A 23,076-nucleotide genomic window follows, 5' to 3' on the forward strand; every position below is an offset into this window, starting at 1 on the left:
ATTTTTTCTTCATCTATTGACATGATTATGTGATATTTATTATTTTGTTTGTAAGTAACTACTATATTAAAAACTCTGGAGGATATTGATATCACTAATAATTATATTTATAGTTTTCCTAATATTGAAGATGGTTATTCCTAATATCAATTTAACTTGGACATATTGAATAATTTTAGGAATAATCTATGGCAATATTTTTGTTGATATTTTATTAAATGTTTTTTATCAATATTAATTAGTGATTTTTTTCCTCTCCTTTATCTCTTCCTGGTTTAAATAGAATTATATTTACCTCAGAGAAAGAACTTGGCAAGGTATCTTCTTTTTCTATTTTTTGTAACACTATGTATAGGACTTATTTGTTCTCTAAATCTTTGTTAGAACTTACTTGCAAATTATCTGGACCAAAACATTTTCTTTGGGCGTTAATGTGTGTGCTAATTGATTCTTCTTTCTGGGAACAGTAGTTTAGACTGCACTCTATGATTTTCTTTATAAGACAGATGTTTCATATCTTTATAAACATTCTTTTTATTTAGGCTTGAAGTCAGTCAATAAGCATCGAGTAAGTGCTTATTACATGTTGGTCACGGAACTTAGTTTTGATAATACAAAGAAAGGTGAAAGCATGGTTTCTGTGTCTGGGAATTCACATCAGAACGGGATAGAACGAAGTAGATAAAGTAATAGTTGTATACAAAGTAGATAGAAAGTAACTTCAAACAGGAAGACACTAGCAGTAGGGAGAATGGAAAGGTCTACAGCAAAAGGTGGCATTTGAACTTGAGTCTTGAAGGAAACCAGGGACACTAAGAAATGAAGATGAGGAGAGAGAACATTTTAGGCGTGAGGAGAGTGCAAAAGCAAAGGTACTGAGGTAGGTTATGAATCGTGTGTGGAACAGTAAGAGAATCAATGTTGCCAGACTGTATAGAAGTGAAAGGAAACAGTGTTAGTAGACTTGAAAACAGGAAGGGACCATGCTATAAAGAATTTTAAATGCCCCAAACAGAACTTTATTTTTGAGGTTGGAGTTCATTGGGAGCTGCTGGAATTTGTTGAGTAGCTAGATGACATGATCAGAATTATGGTCTAGAAAAATAATTTTGCCGACGGAGTAAAGGAGCTTCGCACAGTGAGACATGAGTCAGGCAGACCAACTAGAAGGTGTTTGCAATAGTCCAAGTGTAAGGTGATGAGGCCTTGTCCAAGGATGGAGGCTGGGTGAGAGGAGAGAAAGGGATATATAGCAAAGATGCTGTGAAGGTAGAAAGGATACGATGACAACAAATTGGATAGATGGGATGAGTGTGATTGAGGAGTGGAGCACGAAACTGTGGTTATTATGCTGAGAGCTTATGAGAATGGGAATAGGAGAGGGGGAAAGAGAAGAGAGTTTTGAGTTAAGGTGGAGAAGATAATGAATTCTGTTTCAGACAAGTTAAGTTTTATATGCCCATGAGATATTTAGTTCAAGATGCCTAAAAGGCATTTGGGGATGTATCTCAGGATATGGAAGTTTGGGAATCTCCTATACAGATATAATAATTCAATCTGTGGTTGCTGATAAGATCACCAAGAGCTATAATGTAGAAGAAAAGGATAAATAGGCCTATGACAGAGCCTCGGGGGAATACCTGAGGGGAGTGGTCATGACATAGATGAAGAACCCACATAAGAAGAGGTTAGATAGATAGGAGAATCAGGAGAGACCAGTGTCATTAAAACATGGAGAGGAGATAGTATCCAAAAAAAGAAGGTGACTAGTGATGTCAAAGAATGTAGGGAGGTCAAGAAGGATGAAGACTGAGAACAAGTCATTAGACTTGGCAATTACCAGAACATTGGCAACTTTTTAGAGAGAACAGGGTGAGGTTAGAGCAAGGAGGAAGGGAAATTCAAACTATTCTCATCCATGAAGGAAGAACATTGAGCAATTTCCTCAGAATTGAGGGGAGCAGCCACCCTACCAGACTGTTTCCTTCATGAATTGATATTTCTGGTAGTAATGCTCAAAAGAAGGTGGCCCTTCAAAAAACTAAAACAGAATAAAATGAACGAGGACTAAAGTAATGATGGAGGGAAGAGATTGGCAAAGGCACTAATAGAAGGCTGGGATAGAAGATGGAATGAACTTTTGTTTTTTAGGAACCTCGTCCTCTATGAAAGTAATAATGCAATCAAAGAATGAACACGTAAGTAGCTAGCCCATAAATGTTAATTGAGTTCAGAATTATTTAGATGAGGAAAGAAGTAAGTAAAAGGACAAGATAAATCAACACTTATTGGTAAAGATCATCACCAGCTAATGCTGACAAAATGTAATAGGGATTATTAAATTTTTTTTGAAAGAAGTATCCTTGATAAAGGTTTTGTTTCTCAAATATATGGAAAACAGAGTCAAATTTATAAAAATACAAGTCATTCCCTAATTGATAAGTGGCCAAAGGATATGAACAGGTAGTTTTCAGAAGAAGAAATCAAAGCTGTCTATAATCACATGAAAAAATGTTCTAAATCACTATTGATTGGAGAAATGCAAATTAAAACAACTCTGAGGTACCGCCTCACACCTATCAGATTGGCTAATATGGCAAAAAGAAAAATGATGGATGTTGGAGGGGATGTGGGAAAAATAGGACACTAATGAACTCTTGGTGGAGCTGTGAACTGATCCAACCATTCTGGAGAGCAATTTGTAACTATACCCAAAGGGCATACAACTTTGATCCAGCAGTACCACTACTAGGTCTATATCCCAAAGCCATAAAAAATGGAACAGGACCTATTGGTACAAAAATATCTCTAGCAGCTCTTTTTGGGGTGGCTAAGAATTGGAAATTGAAGGGATACCAATCAATTGGGGAATGGCTAAACAAGTTGTGTTATATGATTGTAATAGAATATTATTGTAAGAAATGACAGGATGATTTCAGAAAAACCTGGAAGGACTTTCATGAACTGATGCAAAGTGAAGTGAACAAAACCAGAAGAACATTTTACATAGTAACAGCAATATTGTTTGATGAAGAATTGTGAATGATTTAGCTATTCTCAGCAATACAATGATCCAAGACAATCCCAAAGGACTAATGATGAAGCATACTATCTGCCTCCAGAGAAAGAATTGATATTGTTTGTATACAGACTGAAGCATGCTATTTTTCAATTTTCTGTTATTTTTCTTCTATTTGACTCTTCTTGTAGAAAATGACTAAGATGGAAATGTTTTACATGATTATACATGTATAACCTATATCTGATTGCTTACCATCTTGGGGGTGGGGGAGAGGGAGGGAGGAATAGAATTTGGAACTCAAAACTTTTTAAAAATGTTAAAAATTGTTTTTAATGTAACTGGTGAAAGATAAAATATAAAAAATTTTAAAAATGTAATAGAGATACGATACATGTTCAGAATATCTCTAATGACATCTCCCCACATGGAGAAGCTGAGGAACCTGCTCCCTATTTCCAGTAAAGTTGTGATATTGTGCAGTGGAAGTGCCTTGGTGGGACTGTTGGGCATGTATTGATATTTTGTAACTAGTTCTATGACTCTTTAGCTCTTTGACTGGTCAGGCCTTTTGAGCTTTAGCTGCTTCCCACATTAGCCACTTCCTCAGCCCTTTTGAGGAAGCTTGGTGATTCCTTCACTATGGCAACCTGTGAAGAGAGTGGAGTTTGTGAACTTTTGAGATGCTAGAGCTTTCTTCTGGAGACCCTGGAGGCCCAATGAATATAATACTGGGGTCTAGAGTCAAGAGGTTGTCCAGGAAGCCCAGCAGAGCAGAGGACTCAAAAGATATGTTTTACTCAGTGAACAGTAGTGACAGGGCATCATGAGACTATATTAGGGGCCCTAGAATATGTAAGTTGCTTCTCCATGTATATTCCACACATGGGGCCCTCAAATTTAGTTATATTTATTCATTCTTTCTATTAATGGCATATATTTCCCAGCTAAGATTTTGGAGAAATGTTCTAATGTTACTATACCACTCTATTCAATGCCTTTTCTTTACACAAATTCTATCTATGATTATTGAAAAATTAAAACCTCTTTGGGGGGTTGTGAGCTATAGTTTTAGGAGTGAAGATCCACAAAGTACATTGAACCTGGGGTTATCATTCTCCAATCCAATGAATAAGTTTGAATTTGGGGGGTAGTTTCAATAAATGAAAATGACTATGATATAAAAGCAAAAGTCCTCAATGAAATGTCTTTCTTTTTCAAAAATAACATTTAGATTTATCAGGTCAATAGTTTTTTTTTTATTTCACTCATTTCTTTTTTGATTTTCAAAATATTTACTTTTGTCCTTGTTCTGAGATTGCTAATTTGCTGAAATTCTAGCGGTTTTATTTGTGTGCTAAATGTATTAGTCTCTTCTCTACTGCACCCTGTTGTCATTGCTAGCATTTATGAGCTTAAATGGAAAAGGGAAATTAAAGACTTTCTGTTCCATTCTCATGCTGATCCGGAGTATGTTAGAAGTAGCCCAAAATACATTATGCGGTGAACAAGAAAAAAAGTAAAAAAAAGTTAAGAAATAAAGTTCAGCAGTAGTAGGCTCCTAATAATTCTATCTGTTAGGTCATCTTTTAGAGAGAGGCTTATAAACAAGAATGTTGGCACTTATTAGAAGGTTGTATAATATCATTCAAAGTACTTGATTTTCATTTTATAATGCAGTGTGTGCCTCAAAATATGAGCTAGTCACTGAGACATGCACTGAGACAGAACTGGTGCCATTTTTGCAAACAAGCTAAAATATGTTCAGAAACAACTGAGTCATAAAAGTGCCTGGGGATATTTTATGTCATTCTACTAATGGTTGTGGAACTAATTCATTCTACTCATGTTAATTGTTATGGCAAACAGTTGAAATACATTAATTTATTTGGAATGAACATACATGGTTGAGATAAGGGATAATATTTATCTTAATTACTACTTACAGTACCTACACCTTTCAAGGCCAGGTTTCTACATTTTAGTAATCAAGACAAGGGCAATAAAATGCAAAATTAAACTGATAGATCTTTTAAATACATAAAGGCTATCTCCGTAGTCACAGAATCTGTTTGAAGGTACTTAATCTAAATTCAAGTCTCTATCTAAACAAGAGGGATCTTTTGCTTGAAGACCTTTGGAGGAGGGAAGGGGTCCCCTGCTTCCTAAAGTACCCATTCATTCCACTTTCAGATATCTCTGTAATATGACAGCAAGCTTAAATGTGACTCTTCACAACTTCTACCACTTGGTTCTTATTCTGTCTTTTGGGGTCAAGCAGAATCACTTCAATATGACAGGTCTCCAAGTACTTACAAAGAACTATCATGTTCCTCCAACATCTAAACTTCTTCAGGTGAAATAGTTCCTGTTCGTTCTATTGATCTTCATATATTGTGGTCTCTAGTCACCCCACCGTTTGTCCATATCCTTCCTGGAACTTTTGATCTATCTGACCAAGGAAGAGAAGTCAGACCATCTGCTTCCTCATTCTGCTTACCTGGGGTTCTCTTACCACAGCCAACCTTCACAGTTGCTTTTTTTCCCATTGCCATGTCATACTGTTAACTCAGATTGAGCTTTGAGATGATCAAAACATCCAGATCTTTTTCATAAGAGTAATTTTTTAGCCGCAGTTCTTGTCATTTTTAGTTCAATCCCATCTGACTCCATAATGTCTGAGTTTAAATTTGTTTCCTTGTGTTTGGATTTCCATGTTACCTTGTTTACTCCTCAAACTTTGAGCATAGATATAAGAATGGACGTAAGAAGCCATAGGTTTTATTGTGGGCTCCTGACTTGTCTTCTAGGAATGATTTTCAATGCTGACATCCTTTTTCCTGTATTATACCTGAATTTAGGTCAATAGCAATCCAGTGATACTATTCAGTCAGCGGTCACTGACTTGAATGGCAACTGGCATTGCAATCTTGGCTGATCCCAATTTGATTGAAGTGCTCTCTCTGCCCTAAGCAGACTTTGTGGTTGTTAAGTTTTCTTGACTTTCTCTTGATTTCTATTGAGTCAGAGTGGTTGTTTAACTTGGGTTTAGAAACACTGAGGTTCAAATCCCAACTTTGACACTTGTTCATCCATGGCCAAGTCCCAATTTTCTAAACTTCAATTCCTTCATCTGAAAATAGGGATAATATGCCTACAGCCTACTTCACAGGATTATTGTGAGGCTCAAATGTATAAAATGCTCTATAAAAATAAACTATTATTTCGCAATATAATTTTATCCTATAAGAGATAGAGGAATCTACAAAGGGAATGTGTTTTCATGATATAAACCAGGAAGAAATGGTTGCTGGCATGGAAATAATGAGAACCTTGGGAGGATATTACCAATCCATCTTAGAATTTCTGATAAAGAAAAATTTAGGGACAGGCGATTGCAAAGTGTTTCAAGAAGGGCTTCTTTTAAAAATATTTTAATGATTGTATTTCTACATAATTTCCTTTGTAATAGTGTTTTATTTTGTGCATTTAAAAACATTGTTCTGAAAAGGAGATCAGTCATAGGCTTCACCAGACTGCCAGTGCATTGGGCCTGGAGTCAGGAAGACCTGAGTTCAAATCTGGTCTCAGATACTTAGTAGCTGTGCGTCCCTGGGCAAGTCACTTAAGCTTGTTTTAATCCACTGGAGAAGGAAAGAGCAAACCACTTCAGTGTCCTTGCCAAGAAAACCCCAAGGACAGTGTTGGCATGCTATGATTGACAGGATCACGAAAGAGTTGAACATGACTGAACAACAACAAAGATGGTATGCTCATCAGATTAACAGAAAGCACAAAGGAGGGAGGGATAGCAAATTTTAAATTTGAGTAAATTGCTTAATTAAGCACCCTGACAATCAAGGGACAGAATAGAAAGATCACTGCCTTGGTCTGAACCAAGTTCCTAGGTCCAAAGAAGAGGGGCCTCTTATGGAGGAGTGGCTACAATATCACAGCTGCTGTGGGATAAGCAGTGGTGGGATTCAAATGAATTAACAACTGGTTCTCTACAGAACTGAGCCAAGGCACCACCTCAGCTGCTGACGTGGGGGTGCCCGCCCCGCCGCCGATAACAACCAGTATGCAGGCCCTGCCTCCACTAACAACGGTTCACTGAACTCAACTGTTGAGTTAACCTTAACATAACTAACATAACAACAGAACATAACATAACTAACTCAATATAAAATTAGGTATGGTTCTATTGAACCTGTGCAAACTGGCTGAATCCCTAGGGTTAAGCAGCATTCCTGCAATGTGTAACAACAATGCTACTTGCTGCTGCTATGGTTGTGTAAGACCAATACACAGCACACAGGATGGCTGCTAGCATAGATTTTTTGATCTGCTTTTCCAAGGAAAGCAACTTTAGGGGGTTTACAATCTCAGTTTAATTAAACATACATATATCATTCACTTAATTCAGGGGGAAAAGTCAGCACCTCGAACTTCAGAGAAAAATTACAAGCAGAAATTATATAAATAGAGCAAAATAACACAAATCAGCAGACAGGCTTCTAGCTTTCTGTCTAAGACATTACATACATAGTTACCAGAGAGAAAAGCATCAACATTTGGGTTTTTCAAAGAGGGGGGCTCCTTAATGGCTACCCAGAGTCTTGTCTGGCCAAATCACAGGAATGGTCTTCCAATGAGTGATCCCCCAAAGCAAAACCTCTCCTCCCACAGTTCTGAGAGTTCTAGCTTAATGGATACCCTCAGAGTATATATACCCTTTTTCAGGGCTTCACACTTCTTGTGACCTAATTAGCAAAAGAGTGTGGACCTTCCTACAAACAAAGGCAAGACTTCCTACAAATCAAAGGCATTTCATTGCCTTAGTGCTGAGAAGCACTTCAAAAGAAAAAACAGTAAAAAGTCCCACTTTGTTTGCCCTTACACAATGTTAGACTATAATCCTATGATTCTGCATTGGGGCAGCTGATAGCACAGTGAATAGTGTTCTGGAGCTGGAGTCGGGAGGACCAGGGTTCAAATCCAGCCTTAGATACTTGCTATATGACCCTAGGCAAGTCACTTAACCTTTATTTGCCTCAGATTCCTCGACTATAAAGTATAGATCATAAAACTTACCTCCTAGTTTGTTGTGAGGATCAAATGAGATAATAATCATAAAGTACTTAGCAGAGCATTTGGCACATAGTAGGTGCTTTATGATATTAACTATTATTCATACATGAGGATCATCAATGGGTCATGTGCCTTTGATTGTTTTCCCCAAAATGGAAATAAATCTACCTGCATGTATCCACACCCTCCCTCCCCATGTCTATCAGGTGACTAATAGCTTACATGTTAAAGATAACTGGCCCATGCACAGAGTTTGGTCTGTGTCTGTGGCTAAATAAAGTCCTTAGGAATGAAACGCATGACCTTGGTCTCATTGACACAGTGCTTTCAACAATTCAACTAGCCAAGGGGTGGAGCCAAGATGGCAACTGGAAAGCAGGGACTTGCTTAAGCTCTCCCCCAGGTCCCTCCAAACACCTATAAAAATGGCTCTGAACAAATTCTAGAGCTGCAGAACCCACGAAATAGCAGAGGAAAGCAGGGCTCCAGCCCAGGACAGCCTGGATGGTTGCTGGAAAGGGTCTATCGCATGGAGCTGGGAGTAGAGCAGAGCACAGCCCAGCATGGGCCATGCCAGGACTAACCAGACTGGGAGACAGGCAGAACAGGCCTTAGTGCCATGAATCAGTGAGTTGTGGCAGTTACCAGACTTCCCAACCTACGAACACCAAAGACAACAGAGCAGGTTAGTGGCAAAAACTTTTGGGACAGAGTGAAAGGAGTTCATGGTTGGCCACTGCCCCAGGGGCGGTGGAAGTGGTGCAGCTCTGAGGCTGCTTCCAGAGCTACAGCTGCAGTTGCTTCTGGCCCCAGGCCCATCCTGTGGAAGGATTAAGCAGCGGAGTAGAGTGGGAGTGCAAAGCCTGCTTTGCCCTGCCTGGATCTGGGCCTCAATCCTGGTTGGTGGTTCTTGGGGAAGAAGGAACACTGGTGTGGCAGAGCTTGCTGTGTAGAAGTGGCTGTGAAAACAGCAGCTCAGCCCCTGAAGCCTGGGACAAAGTACTCTCTACTCTATAAGCAGTCATACCCTGACAAAAAGCTCAAGGGCCAAGTAGTTGGGTGGGAACATGAACAGGCAGTGAAAACGGACTCAGATTCAGACTCAGACTTTGGAATTTTTTTTTTGGTGACAAAGAAGACCAAAACATACAGCCAGAAGAAGTCAGCAAAGCAAAAGAGCCTACATCAAAAGCCTCCAAGAAAAACATGAATTGGTCTCAGGACATGGAAGAGCTCAAAAAGGATTTAGAAAAGCAAGTTAGAGAAGTAGAGGAAAAATTGGGAAGAGAAATGAGAGTGATGTCAGAAAACCATGAAAAACAAGTCAATGACTTGCTAAAGGATACCCAAAAAATACTGAAGAAAATAACACCTTAAAGAATAGACTAACTCAAATGGCAAAAGAGCTCCAAAAAGCCAATGAGAAGAATGCCTTGAAAGGCAGAATTAGCCAAATGGAAAAGGAGGTCCAAAAGACCACTGAAGAAACTACTACCTTAAAAATTAGATTGTAGCAAATGGAAGCTAGTGACTTTATATATATAGACAGAGGGCACAGGGTGAGTTGAATATGAAGGGATAATATCTCAAAAAAATAAAATCAAATTAAGAGATGAGAGAGGGAGAAAGGGAGAGATAGAATAGGATAAATTATCTCACATAAAAGTGGCAAGAAAAAGCAGTTCGTTGGAAGGGAAGAGGGGGCAAGTGAGGGGGAATGAGTGAATCTTGCTCTCATTGGATTTGACTTGAGGAGGGAATAACATACACACTCAATTGGTTATCTTACCCCACAGGAAAGAAGGGGGAAGGGGATAAAAAAGCAGGGACGATGGAAGGGAGGGCAGATGGGGGAGGAGGAAAGCAAACACTTTTGAAAAGGGACAGGGTCAAGGGAGAAAATTGAATAAAGGGGGACAGGATTGGAGGAAGCAAAATATAGTTAGTCTTTCACAACATGAGTGTTGTGGAAGTATTTTGCATAATGATATACATGTGGCCTATGTTGAATTGCTTGCCTTCTTAGGGAGGGTGGGTGGGGAGGGAAGAGGCTAGAGAATTTGGAGCTCAAAGTTTTAAAAACAGATGTTCAAAAAAAAAAGTTGTTTTTGCATGCAACTGGGAAATAAGATATACAGGCAATGGGGCATAGAAATCTATCTTGCCCTACAAGAAAGTAAGGGGAAAGGGAATGGGGGGGAGTGGGGTGACAGAAGGGAGGGCTGACTGGGGAATGGGGCAATCAGAGTATGTGCCATCTTGGAGTGGGGGCAGGGTAGAAATGGGGAGAAAATTTGTAACTCAAAATCTTGTGGAAATCAATGCTGAAAACTAAAAATATTAAATAAATAATAAAATGTAAAAGAAAAACAGAACAAAACAAACAAACAAACAAAAAAAAACAGTTCAACTAGCGCAGCAGAGAAGCTCCAAAATGTGAAAAATGGAGCTTTTGTACTCAAGGGTTACATTTGTAACAGGCAGACCAGTATTTAATCTGTCTAAAAAGATAAAAGCTTCCTTTGGTTCACATTACCGAGCCTCATGCTGGGCCAGACAATGAAAGCATGGTTTAGTCTGAAGACTCCACAGGGTTTCCTGCTACAGGATTCTTCCATGTAGGAATCAGGTAACCCACATAAAAGAGCTCTTTGTTTACAAACCTCTCTTATAGATAAGAGCAAGAGATAACTTTTCAGAGTCCCCCTGACCAAATTAGTTGATAAATTCTTTGTGGTTCCTCTTTAGGACCTGGATTTAGAATAAAAAAAGTCAGAGAAAGAAAAACCTTTAGAGATCATCTACTCCAATAAATTTTACAGACAAGTAAACTGGGCCCAAAGAGGTAAGTGACCAACTGATGGTCACAGTATGTTATATGCAAGTCGGGGCTATAGTAAAAGCCTCTTGATTTCTACCAACTGATGGTCACAGTATGTTATATGCAAGTCGGGGCTATAGTAAAAGCCTCTTGATTTCTAATCTGGTCCTCTTTCCATCATGCCACACTATATCTCTTGAATAGACTTTTGGGAGGAACTCTTTCCTAATTGATTCCTCACATGACTAGCAGATTTCTTTATCTCCCTAGTTATGTAACAACACATCATCTTTGTTTCTGAGAGCTATAGCTCACAAGAGATAATAGATGAGCTAATAATGTATGTGAAATGCTTTATGTGAGCCACGGCTGGACAGGAAGTCAGGAGGACAAGTTTGAGTACTGCCTCAGATACTTACTAGCTATGTGACTTTCCAAGTCACTTAAGCCTTCTGAGTTTGTTTTTCCTCATTTGCAAAGTGTAAATAGCACTACCTATCTCACAGAACTGATGCGAGGTTCAAATGACATAATGACTGTTTGAAAGCACATTGCAAACCATAAAGTCATTTATAAGTATTATCTGTTTGAAAGTCATTTTATTTCTCTTTTGAAGGAGTAGTCTCTTTTGATTATATAGAAACCTGGCCTGGGTTTGAATCTTACCTCTGGTTTTTATTGACGTAGACAAGTCCTCTTTGAAAATCTCTCTGAGTTTCAGTTTTCTTACCCATAGATTAATAATCACAATAATAACTGTAATACTTCACAGGGTGTTTGTGAGGCATATTGATGTGGCACATGCTGGTAATGAAGTTAACTCTCCCAATCCACGCTTGCACCAACGAATTGGATCCCCAGAGCAAGGCAACATCTCAGGATTTGAGGAATGTCCCCCAGGGGTAGTTCCTATAACAATATCATTTTTGAGCCTTTATTCTGATGTGTAACTCCAATATCATTTGATTATTTAATGCCTCCCCAGTGTAATCTAATCAGTGATTAATAATAATTGTAATGGCTATTATTAGCCATTACATTATCATTATACATTGATCATTATCATTATATATTATAAGTTTATATATATCATTATATATATATATATATATACATATATATTCTTATTACATTATCACCAATAAGTGATTACTATGTGCCAGGCACTATGCTAAGCGCTTTACAACTATTATTTCATTTAATTCTTACAACAACCCAGCAAGGTAGGTATTATTATTATTATCTCTATTATATTGACAATGAAACTGAGGGAAACGAGGTTAAGTGACTTGCCCAGGGTCACACAGATAGGAAGTGTCTGAGACTGAATTTGAACTCAAGCCTTCCTGACCCCAGACACTGCACTTTGTCCATTGTGTCACCTACCTGCCCCCAAACAATTGGACCCCAATATAATTTTTATCAGTTGATGTCTTCTCAATGTTATTAATAGCCAGTTAACATTAATTAGCTTTTACAAGGGATGCTTATTAAGAAGACAGAGCAAGAAGTACAAAACTGAGGGTATACTCTTCCCTCTAAGCTTCAGTCTCTGGGGAGAGTAGATGCAAATGAAAAGTGATTGCTCTAAAAGGACTCTGCTATGGACTCCCATGGCTAGACCTCTGGTGGTACTTCTGACTTTCTGAAACTTGCAGGGTAGTTGAATCTTTTATTCCCTTTTACCTGGATCAGAGAAGAAGAAACACAACAGAGAAAAACAAAACAAAAACCAACATTGCTGTGCTTTCAAGGCCAACTGGTATTGCTTGAAAGCAGACTGGAAAGAGAGAGAAGCTAAAGTCCTGTATTGGAGCTCTTTGTATATAACTTCACTGGTTCAGCTGCCAATTAAAAAGCTTTTTATCATTATATAGTAAGCAGTCATTGGATACCTTCATATACTCTGAATCGGGGATAGGGGTGTTCCATTATACGTCATCATGTGTTTCTAGGAGTAAGTTCACCAAGCTAGGTGGCAGAGTAAATAGGGCTTTGGGCTAGGAGTCAGGAAGACCTGAGTTCAAATCCAGTCTCATATACTTATTAGATGTATGACCCTGGGCAAGTCACTTAACTTCTCTGTGCCTCAGTTTCCTCATCTATAAAATGGAGTTAATAATAGTCCCTATTTCCCAGGATTGTTGGGAGGATAAAGTGAGTTGATATTTGTGGAATCTCTTTTCAACTTTGATTACTGTGTAAACACTATCATTATTAGCCTATACTCATATTGTCAGCTGGCAGAGCATATTTCAGGGACTGGATACTCATTGGTCAGTCCTTTCCTCCCCTACTTACATTAAGCACTTTGCAAATTAAAAAAAATGAACATAAGTTATTATAATCATCCCAATAGGCATTAATATTCTCTTCTTACTCAAAATATCTTGCACTAATTATTTTAAATTACATACTTGGAGGTAGACTATAAGCTCTATGAGGATGGGGGAATTGTCTAGTGCCCAGGGCCTAGTAAAGCATCTTGCATGTAACAGATCTTCAAGTCAATTCAAATCAAGAAACATTTATTAAGCATTTGCTATGTGCCAGGCATTGTGCTAAGCCCTGAGAATACAAATATGCCAGAAAGAAAGGAAGAAAGGAAGAAAGAAAGAAAGAAAGAAAGGAAGGAAGGAAGGAAGGAAGGAAGGAAGAAAGAAAGAAAGACAATCTCTGACCTCAAGGCAGCTAGGGAAGAAAGAACGCAAGGCTTGGAGTCAAGAAGACCTGAGTTCAAATCCTGTCTCCCTGGGCAAATAACTTTAACCGTTCTTTGCCTCGGTTTCCTCATCTGTAAAATGAGAATCAAACAAGATAATAATTGTAAAGTGCTTAGTACATAGTAAGAATTATATAAATGCTAGCTCTGATTATTACTATTACATTATAACTGGGGAATACAACACATAAAAGTTCACTGAAAAGTGTGTGGAGGAGATGAAAGTACTCTGCATAAGGGCATTGTAGAGAAAATTCACAGAGCCAGAAACGCAGTCTAGAGAGGAATGAAGAAATATTTTTAATGACAAATTTGTTGAACAGAATATAATTAATGGTCATTCAGTAGCTATGGCTGGTTAGTTTCCCACTGAAGTAGCAATGGCATCCATTTATGAAAGTGGTCCAGTTTCTTCCCTGTTTCTGTCACTGCACAATAATCATTCACAATATATAATAAATGCTTTGGAGTATACCAAGTCAACACAGACAGAATCAAACCAGATCCAACCACAGACAGTTCTTTTGACTTGCAATGGCTTATTAATTTGAAGTTGTATGTCCAGGGTTCTGCTGCCCTTTAGGATTGTTTTGAGATACCTTGATGAATGGATGAAAAAAAACATTTATTAAGTGCAGGTTTCATGGGGATAAAAATAGAAAAGACAGTCAGTCAATGAACATTTAATTAGTGGCTATTATGTGCCAGGCACTGTGCTAAGCCCTAGTTATACAAAGAAAGGCAAAAGACAGTTCCTGCTCTCAAGGAGCTCAGTCTAAATGGGGAGACAACATGCAAACAAATAAATTATACGTGAAATAAATTTGAAATAATCAACAGAGAGAAGTCACTCTGTTGATTAAGGGAGATCAGGAAAGGCTTTCTACAGAAGATAAAATTTTAAGTGAAACTTGAAGGAAACCAGTAGACAGAAAATGAGGAGGGAGAGAGCATTCCAGGCATGAGGGACCGCCAGGGAAAAGGCCTGGATTTAGGAGAAAAGTGTGTGTGCGTGTGTGCATGTGTGTGTGAGTGTGTGTGTGTGTCTGTGTGCCTGTGTATAAAGATGACTTGAAGCAGGGAAAGAGGTCATCAGGCTATTCTAACAATCCAGGTGTGAAATGAAGATGGCCTGCACCAGGTGGGGGCCATGTCAGAGGAGAAAAGGGAGTGGATGTGAGAGATGTTAATTAAGGTAAATTAACAGATGAAATGGAAGAATGACAACAACAACAATAATAATAACTAATATTTATGTAGCGCTTCAGGGCATCCAGAGTGCCTCCTGATATCAACTCATTTTCATATGATAAAATGAAAGCTTAGAGAGCTTGAATCATATGCTCAGAGTTAACCAGCTGGTAAGCATCAGAGCTCAGCTAGCAGGAAACTGAGGGTTTCCTGATTTCAAGTCCAGTGCTCTTTCCACGAAAGTTATACTTTAATTGCACTCTACCTGTATAAAAAACAGATGATGTCTTTTTCATTGGTTGGACCAACATGATTTCCTGTATTAAGTATTTGCCAGTTGATGGCTGAATAACTGATGAGACCAAGAATGACAGATCTAATCTGAATGTGGAACAACCACAATAATTAGTCAGGAACTAATCCACTACTTGATACTTGACCATAAGGACTAGCCTGCCTTTGTCTCTATTTCCTAACCACACCCCATTTCCTGCTTTTCCCCCTCATCTCTCACTGGTACACACAGGAATGCAGTGAGAATACCTATCCACACACAGCTTATGAAGACTAAGCTCATACTGTGGAAACACTGTGGTCAGAGCCCAAAAACTAAGTTTCCTCCTGGCCCTCAGACAAGTGACAGGCAAGGTCCTTATGATTAGGGCCTGCCAACAGCTTTGTTTTGCACACACTTTATTTCTGTCAGGACTCTAGGCCTGACTGGCTTCCCAAATAGCACTTATGATGGAAGTCCAAAGGTTTTCCCCCAAGGGAACAAACAATTGGCAGAGGCTAGAAATAGTCTGATAAATATTTTCATATTTCAGACGTCAGAATTTACCAGAATATTGAAGAGAATTTCCTTTTTGTTCTGCCTGGTCACATTGGAGCGCAGGCTTAGAAGGACTGAACCAACTTGGCGGTTTTTTTTTTAATCTGAGAGTCTCAAGCCTTTTTTTTTTCTTCCTTAAACCTAATGTAAAATGGTGCTTGTTTTACCTCAGGTGCTTGGGGAAGTGACAGCTTTAAAATGTAGACTAAAGCCAATCATAGTAGAGTCAGACTTTGCTTCTGGACTTTGGCAGTACTTATATATTCCAGTCCTGGGCTTCCCCGAGAGAGATTTTCTAATATTTCAATCCTGAGGATCATGTGGTCATTTCGCATGGTTAAGTTTTTCACCATGTTCGCTTAGGTCCACACTGAAGCTAAAATAAATCAAACCAAACAAAAAACCACAAAAACCAACCCCTCCCCCCCCAAAAAAACTCAAGCTCACTAATGAACTACTTTAGAATTCAAATAAATTGAGGGTTTTAATTTCTTTCTTATCCAAGGTCTGCTTGTTCCCTCAAGAGAATTGATAATTTAGGATCATAGATTTAGTATTGAATGATACCTGAGAGATCATTTATTCCATTCCCTTCCTTTTAGAGATAAGGAAACTCAGAACAAGGGAGAATAACTGACTTGCCCAAGGCCACATGGATGATTATCAGAGGTAAAATTTGAACTCTGATTTTCTGTGGAGGACCCAGATCCTCTGATTCAATATCCACTTCACTTTTTACTATGCCAGGGTGCTGTGTCTTCCTTTTTTTAAAAAAAAATAATGTAGAGCTGCTTCCCTCTTTTAAATAGTATTTTTATTATTTTTCTCAATGTTTAGAAACCATAGCTGTCACTTTCTCTGACATTGGTGAATTAGAAATTTTTCCTTTTCTTTCTCTTTTTTCACTCCTTTCTTGTTGCCCATTTTGCAGATGAGGAAACTGATGCTCAAAGAAGTTTTAGTTACCCTCATTGTGAGCTACGCCCAATAAGGGTGAGATATTGAATTTGAACTTTGGGTCTGTTCCTGATAACTATAGCACAAAGCACACTTTCTTCAAAGTAGATTTTCATTTATAATTTTCTTTCCATAGATTTTAAAAGAGAAAGAACCTACATTACCTTGAACATTGTAGGTACAGAATACATGTATTATATGAGCAAAAAGTTTTCTCATACAAACTTCTAATCTAAAAATAATTTAATTAAATACATGTTGTTATTTTCAGATTGGAAGTTTGTATGAGAAATCTTTTTGTTTACACATACCTTGTATATTTCATTTTGAAATATGGTATGGTTCTGGTATGGTAGATAGAATAGAGTTGGAGCTATCATGTCCTGATTACTGAATTTCCTTCTGCTCCTACAAAGAAGTCAAAAGCTATATCTGTTGTGCCCATCCTACAGTAAATGTTGCTCTTCCCTCATCCTGACTCAGCTATGTTAATTGTTCAACTAGTATTGCCATTACAAACAAGTCAGGGGTATGAACAAACTGAATGAGTCCAGCATCATTGTGGCCTTGTGGAGAGAGTGCCGATTTTGGGTTCAAGTCATGCCTCTGACCCATACTAGCACTGTGATCCTGGGAAATTTATTTAACCTCTCAGTGCAACTCTTAAGATTATGTCTTGCATCAGTAGAGAAAATTTTCAATCAGGGAATTACAGCTACATAGATGAAATCATAGATCAGGTTCATTCCCTCTCAGTCTCTCCTTCCAGAGAATGTGAGAAAGTACTCAGAATCAAGTATGGAAGAAGACTCTGAGAAGAATGTTGTAGAGAGGATTCTTGTTCAGATATGGACCAGACTGCAAGATGACTCTAACGCTGAGATTCCATAAACCTGTAAATCCAATGATTAAACCAAAATATTATACTTTTCACTTTCATCTTGATGATCTAGGATCTACCTTTTTTTGGTACTGCATTTTCAGTATTGCTTATTGCAGTTTGACTCAAGCTTAAATAGGGCGGGCAAATAGAATTCAAAAAGATCCAAGATATACAAAGTTAGTTTTGGGCCTGCTCATTTATCATCACCATTCTTATATCTGAGATGGACCTTAACTGTAGAGGAGGAGGGAGGGTTGGTTGCCTTTGGTAAATTGCACAGTTATTTGAATTTTTCCCGAGCTTATTTTTGAAATGAAAGTCCAGCTTCTTAACACTAATATTTTACTAGTGATGATGCACAATAATAAATTGTGGAATATTTCAGTCTCAGAGAATCAAAAAATTTGAAAGTAGGCCAGGAACTCAGTGCCCATCTAGTCCAATCTGTGCCTGAAGAGAATAACCATTAAAACACATCCAAGAAGTAGTCCTTCAGCTTCTGCTTGAAGGTCTCCAAGAAGAGGAAACCCATTACCTCCAGAAGCCACCCATTTCATGTTTGGGCAGCTCTAATCATTGGGAAGCTTTTCCAGACATCAAGCCTCAATTTGCCCTTTTGCATATTTCACTTATGGCCCCTCGTTTTGCCCTCTAGTAGTAAGGAGAGTTAGTCTAATTCCTCCTCCAGATGACAGTCCTTTAAATACTTGAAGATAACTATCATATCTCCCCTCAGTATTCTCTCCTCTAGGCTAAACATGTCCAGTTTCCTCAACCTATATTAAAATGTCATGGAAAAAAAAGAGTCACATAGAAAAAGTGATGCCTATAGGCATCCCATATGGTAGCCATGCAATGCCAAGAGAACTTGAGAAAAGCCTGCTCATGTTGGGAATTACTTATTAAGAACCTACTTTGTTCCAAGCATTGTTCTAGGAAAACAAAAACAAAACCATCCATGTACTCCAGGAGCTTACACTTGATTAGATTTCTGGGAGGACATGGACAAGAGTCACACTTCATAAGCAGATATGGATAGATTATGATCTGAATCAGTGAAAGGGAATCCACATGAATGAGACCACAGAACTATTTGAGTCTTGATGTATTCTAGATCCCTAGATCTAACCAGATACTTTGAGTCTTCTTTAAAAGCCACCAGTATCTCATCCCCACTAGGCTTCTTTCGTTTTGGATGAATATGTTATTTTCCCCTATACTCTAATGACTTCCCAAAAGTGGATGGACAATTATTACTATTATTCTTAACACAACAGTTCTTCTCCTTTGCTTCCTTTTTCTTCCACTGTGCCTTTCTTCCTTTTTCCCTCCTCCTTTTTGTCCTTTTCCTTCTCTTGCTCCTCCTTCTTACATTATAGGCATATAAACTTTTTGGTCCTATGAGATCATTATAATAACAGATTACACTCATTTCACTTTTTTTGGATACAAAACACATGTCATTCACAGTGACTTTTCCTTCCCTTGCTTCCTGGAAAAAACAAACAAACAAATAAGACGTTATCCTGAAACTCTTGATTATTTAACTCATTCTTATGTAGGTACTTTTACTTTAATGTAAAACTCAAAATATATTTAAAAAGTCTTTTTAAAATATCTTCCCACCTTGCCTTACAAAAACTTGCTTTTATCAAACCTTACCTCGGAAGGCTATTTACCTGCATCAGAGTGAAAAGAATCAAGGCTAAGTTTATTTTCTATTAATTAGTTTTCTACACGTCTCCAATAAAGGATCTAATGTCATCTGGATAGTAGACTTTGCTCAATGTGAACACCAAACTTTGTTTATCGGAAATTATAGAGAAGTGGCTGCCATTTATTATAAGTAAAAATATTATTAAGTAAAAATTGGGCTGTGCATGTATTTGCAACTGAATTATTTATGGAAAAATGATTAAGCTTATTATTCAATTAAAATCCTAGGTTTATTCTGTAATCCATTTGTAAAAGACCCAAGATCTTTCTTTTTAATTCAAATTCATTTCCTGCCTTCTTCTTTCCTCCATACTGGGTTATAACAGGCCTATTTATATCCTAGGGAAGGAAAACACTCCACTGGAGGCAGGAAAACTAAGTTAAGAAAGAATAGGAGGAAGTGTGCTGGCCATTTAGCCAAACAATCTTTAATACATTGAGCTTAAAAGCTAGCAGTTTTACTGTACCAACTTGGAGTAAACAAATTGTATTTTTTCTTTCCCCATTTCTTAACGGGATTTGGATAATGGAGGTGATAAGAGTAATCAAAGTGAGAGAATAGGAGTTTCTAAGTATTTAAACATCCCAGAAAGAACCTTGAGCTGAAGAAATCTACAGGGAAATTGAGGGAGAACACCGAATTACCATGTCTTCAGATTAAGGTAAGTGTCATCTCGGTTTCTTCATACTTTTGCATGCATTATGGAACCTGGTCACAGAAAACCCATGAGCTTGAGTACTCGGTCTCTATCACTAGATATTGCCTTGTATGAATCATTGAGATGATTTAGAAATAACTCCAATTCTGTCCATTTCAATTCTAAGCACAGGAGATTTCAAAGTGAACAGATGTTTGCAAGATACCTTAACTACGATAACTTTATCTGTATACATTTTTCTTGTCTTAGGTTCTAGTGCTAGAATAGATATTATAACTCATTTAATATATGTTTTTTCCTAAAGTAGTTCTTTCCCAAATTTGTCTTTCCCTGCAGAATTGAAAACTTCAGATTTTAAAACTTTATAATTATTATTTGAATAAATAAGCGTCCAGATGACTATACAATGGATGCATACAAATGAGCGAGTATGGGCTGTTTTGGTTGGCAAAAGTACTATGTGCAATTTAAATTTCATGAAATATTAAATGCATATATAGATTACTAGACATATAATGATATTACCTTTTCCCTTCTCACGTACTCATCTGGAGATAAAGGGAAACCAGAATTTTTAAAGAGCATATGGAAAATTATGCCAAACACTCTCCAAAAGAAGATAATGAAATGTGACAATTGTTGAAATTTGAACCATAAATGTGACTCCACTGAAAGATCATATTTTGGAAAAAGAAAGGTGGAGAAAGAGTGGGTTCAATTCAAGAGCAGTAGACACCACCCACAAGTACTTGGAAAACTCTAAGGGAAATTCTCAGATTCTTTAGACATTCCTCAATATTAAACAAGTACGTTTGTTTACATAATGCTCCATATATTACATCTGCTACTGATAATATTCACATTGGTTCCTTTGGAGTAACTTGATTAATGTTACTCCCAGTGACTATCAAAGGAATAAGGACTTGGTAGCTTCTTGTAAAGTCTTACTGCTGGATAAATGCAAGGAAGAGGAGCAGGAAATGTATGCGTGTTGTTCTTTTGGCTTATCCTGGTATGAGACTGGTATGTTTAGAATCTGTTGCACTGAAGATAGCCAAGTTGGAAGTCTAAGGAGACACAAAGCAGGGCTGAGCTTGCCTGCTTCAAATGCATGGGATTGATTGCTACTGCTTCTGTCCCTGCCTCAGCTCATTTCTTATGCATACTTTTTCTCTAGTTTTTAAAAAAAACCAAACTATTTGTCTTCCTTTATTTCTGAAGAGAGCATTTTATAGTATTTGTGTGTCCTACATGTGTCGTGATAGGTTTACACTCACGTATTTTGTGCATTTTGCAGTTATTTGAAGCAGCACTTTCTATCTCTTCCTCCTGGATTTTATTGATAACATAAGGAAAAGCTTGTGATTTCTGTGGTAGTTATTTTGTATCCTGCTACTCTCCTGAAGCTATTGTTTTGATTAATTTTATCATTGAAACTCTGGGATTCTCTAAGTAAGCCACTATAGAGCTAGAAGATATATTTTTGCCTCTTTACTTATGTTTATTCCCTCAATTTCTTTTTCTTGTCTTACTGCTATAGATTGCAAACACTTCAAGCATTTTTTTAAAAACAGTATAGGCAATGGAGAGCTTTTGCTTTGTGCTTGGTCTTCATGGGAAAGCTTCTGAAATTGAAGTGCCTACTACATGCAAAGCATATCCTAGGTTATTGGGAAGCAAAGATAAAATGAATAACAGTCTGCTCTCAAGGAACTTATGTTCTCCTTGGGGGTGGAAGTGGGGATACAATATGTTAGCAGATGAGTGCATGTATGATAATTTCAGGAGAGCTTCTAGTGTCTTCACAGCTGCTGACTTTATGAAAATTCTTTTTCCGAAGACAAAGTAAGAATACTTTTTTCCTGACTAGACCACCATAGCTATTTCCATCGAGATTGTGGCAAATTTTGGGCATTCTACTTTATTAGGGAGTGTGAGGATATTTCTTAGTACAAAATGTGGAAAAAAATGAAAACGAAATTAACTGGCAAACAATGGGTCTAAAGAAATAAGTCATGTGATATTTTAGTATTTCTGGAAAAACAAAACAAAACATTATGTTACCTCAGAGCCAAGAGTAATTTGGAGTTGATTTTCTTACTTCCAGAGAACGAGCTCCAAAATAATGTGATTTATTATCATAGCACACTGACTCTAATGTTGTAGACATTTGCATGCAATGGTACTGATTTCTGTAATTTCTGATTTTCAAAACTATTCTCTGATGTGTTTAGATGCTTTCTATAAGGTAAGAGCAATGATTTAATGTGGTCAAAATGGTTGAAATTATAAATAAAAGTATATCATTCAATACATTATTCTAAGAATAGCTTTTGTAGTCAGTCTTGTTCAATAGTCTTTCATCACCAGCTTTCTAGATAACTCTAGATACTTCTGTATGGATTTGCAAATTAATAAACGTTATAGAAAAGTTTCTTGGGAACTGATTGTTTTACATAGTGAAGTCTTTTATATTGTCAGACAGTCAACAAGCTTTGATATATTGCCTACTATGTGGCAGGCACTTTGCTAAGCCCTGGGGCTGCAAAGAAAAGGTAAAAGTCCTTGCTCTCCAGAACTCTACGCTTTAGTGGGGGGCAACAATATGTAAACAACTACATACAAACGAGCTATATACAAGTTAATTTGAAATAATCAACAGAGGGAAAGATACTACAGTTAAGGGGATTAGAAAAGGCTTCCTGTAGAGGGTGGGATTTTGGTTGCGACTTAAAGGAAACCAGGGAATTAGAAAGCAGAGATGAAGAGGGAGAGAGCTACAGGCATAGGAAATAACAAGCAAAAATGCTTAGAAGAGGGAGATGGAGTGTCTAATGTGAGGAAATGGAAAGAGGCCAGTGTCACTGGATTGCAGAAGTGTGTGGGGATGCAGGGGGTATAAGAAGCAAGAGGACTGGAAAGGTAGGAAGGGGCCAGATATTTTGTTGTTGTTAAGTTGTTTCAGTCGTGCCCAATTCCAGATACTGGAGTGGTTTGTCATTTCCTTCTCCATCTTATTTTATAGATGAGGAACTGAAGAAACAGGGGTAAGTGACTTGCCCAGGGTCACACAGCTAGAGTCTGAGGCCAGGCATAGAGTGTTTTAAAAGCCAAACTACATTTAATATTTGATCCTGGGAGGCAAGGGGGAGGGGAGGTAAGGGAGGAGACATTCATTAAGTGCC

The sequence above is a fragment of the Trichosurus vulpecula genome, chromosome 3 (assembly GCF_011100635.1).
Source record: "Trichosurus vulpecula isolate mTriVul1 chromosome 3, mTriVul1.pri, whole genome shotgun sequence".
Taxonomy (NCBI): Eukaryota; Metazoa; Chordata; class Mammalia; order Diprotodontia; family Phalangeridae; genus Trichosurus; species Trichosurus vulpecula.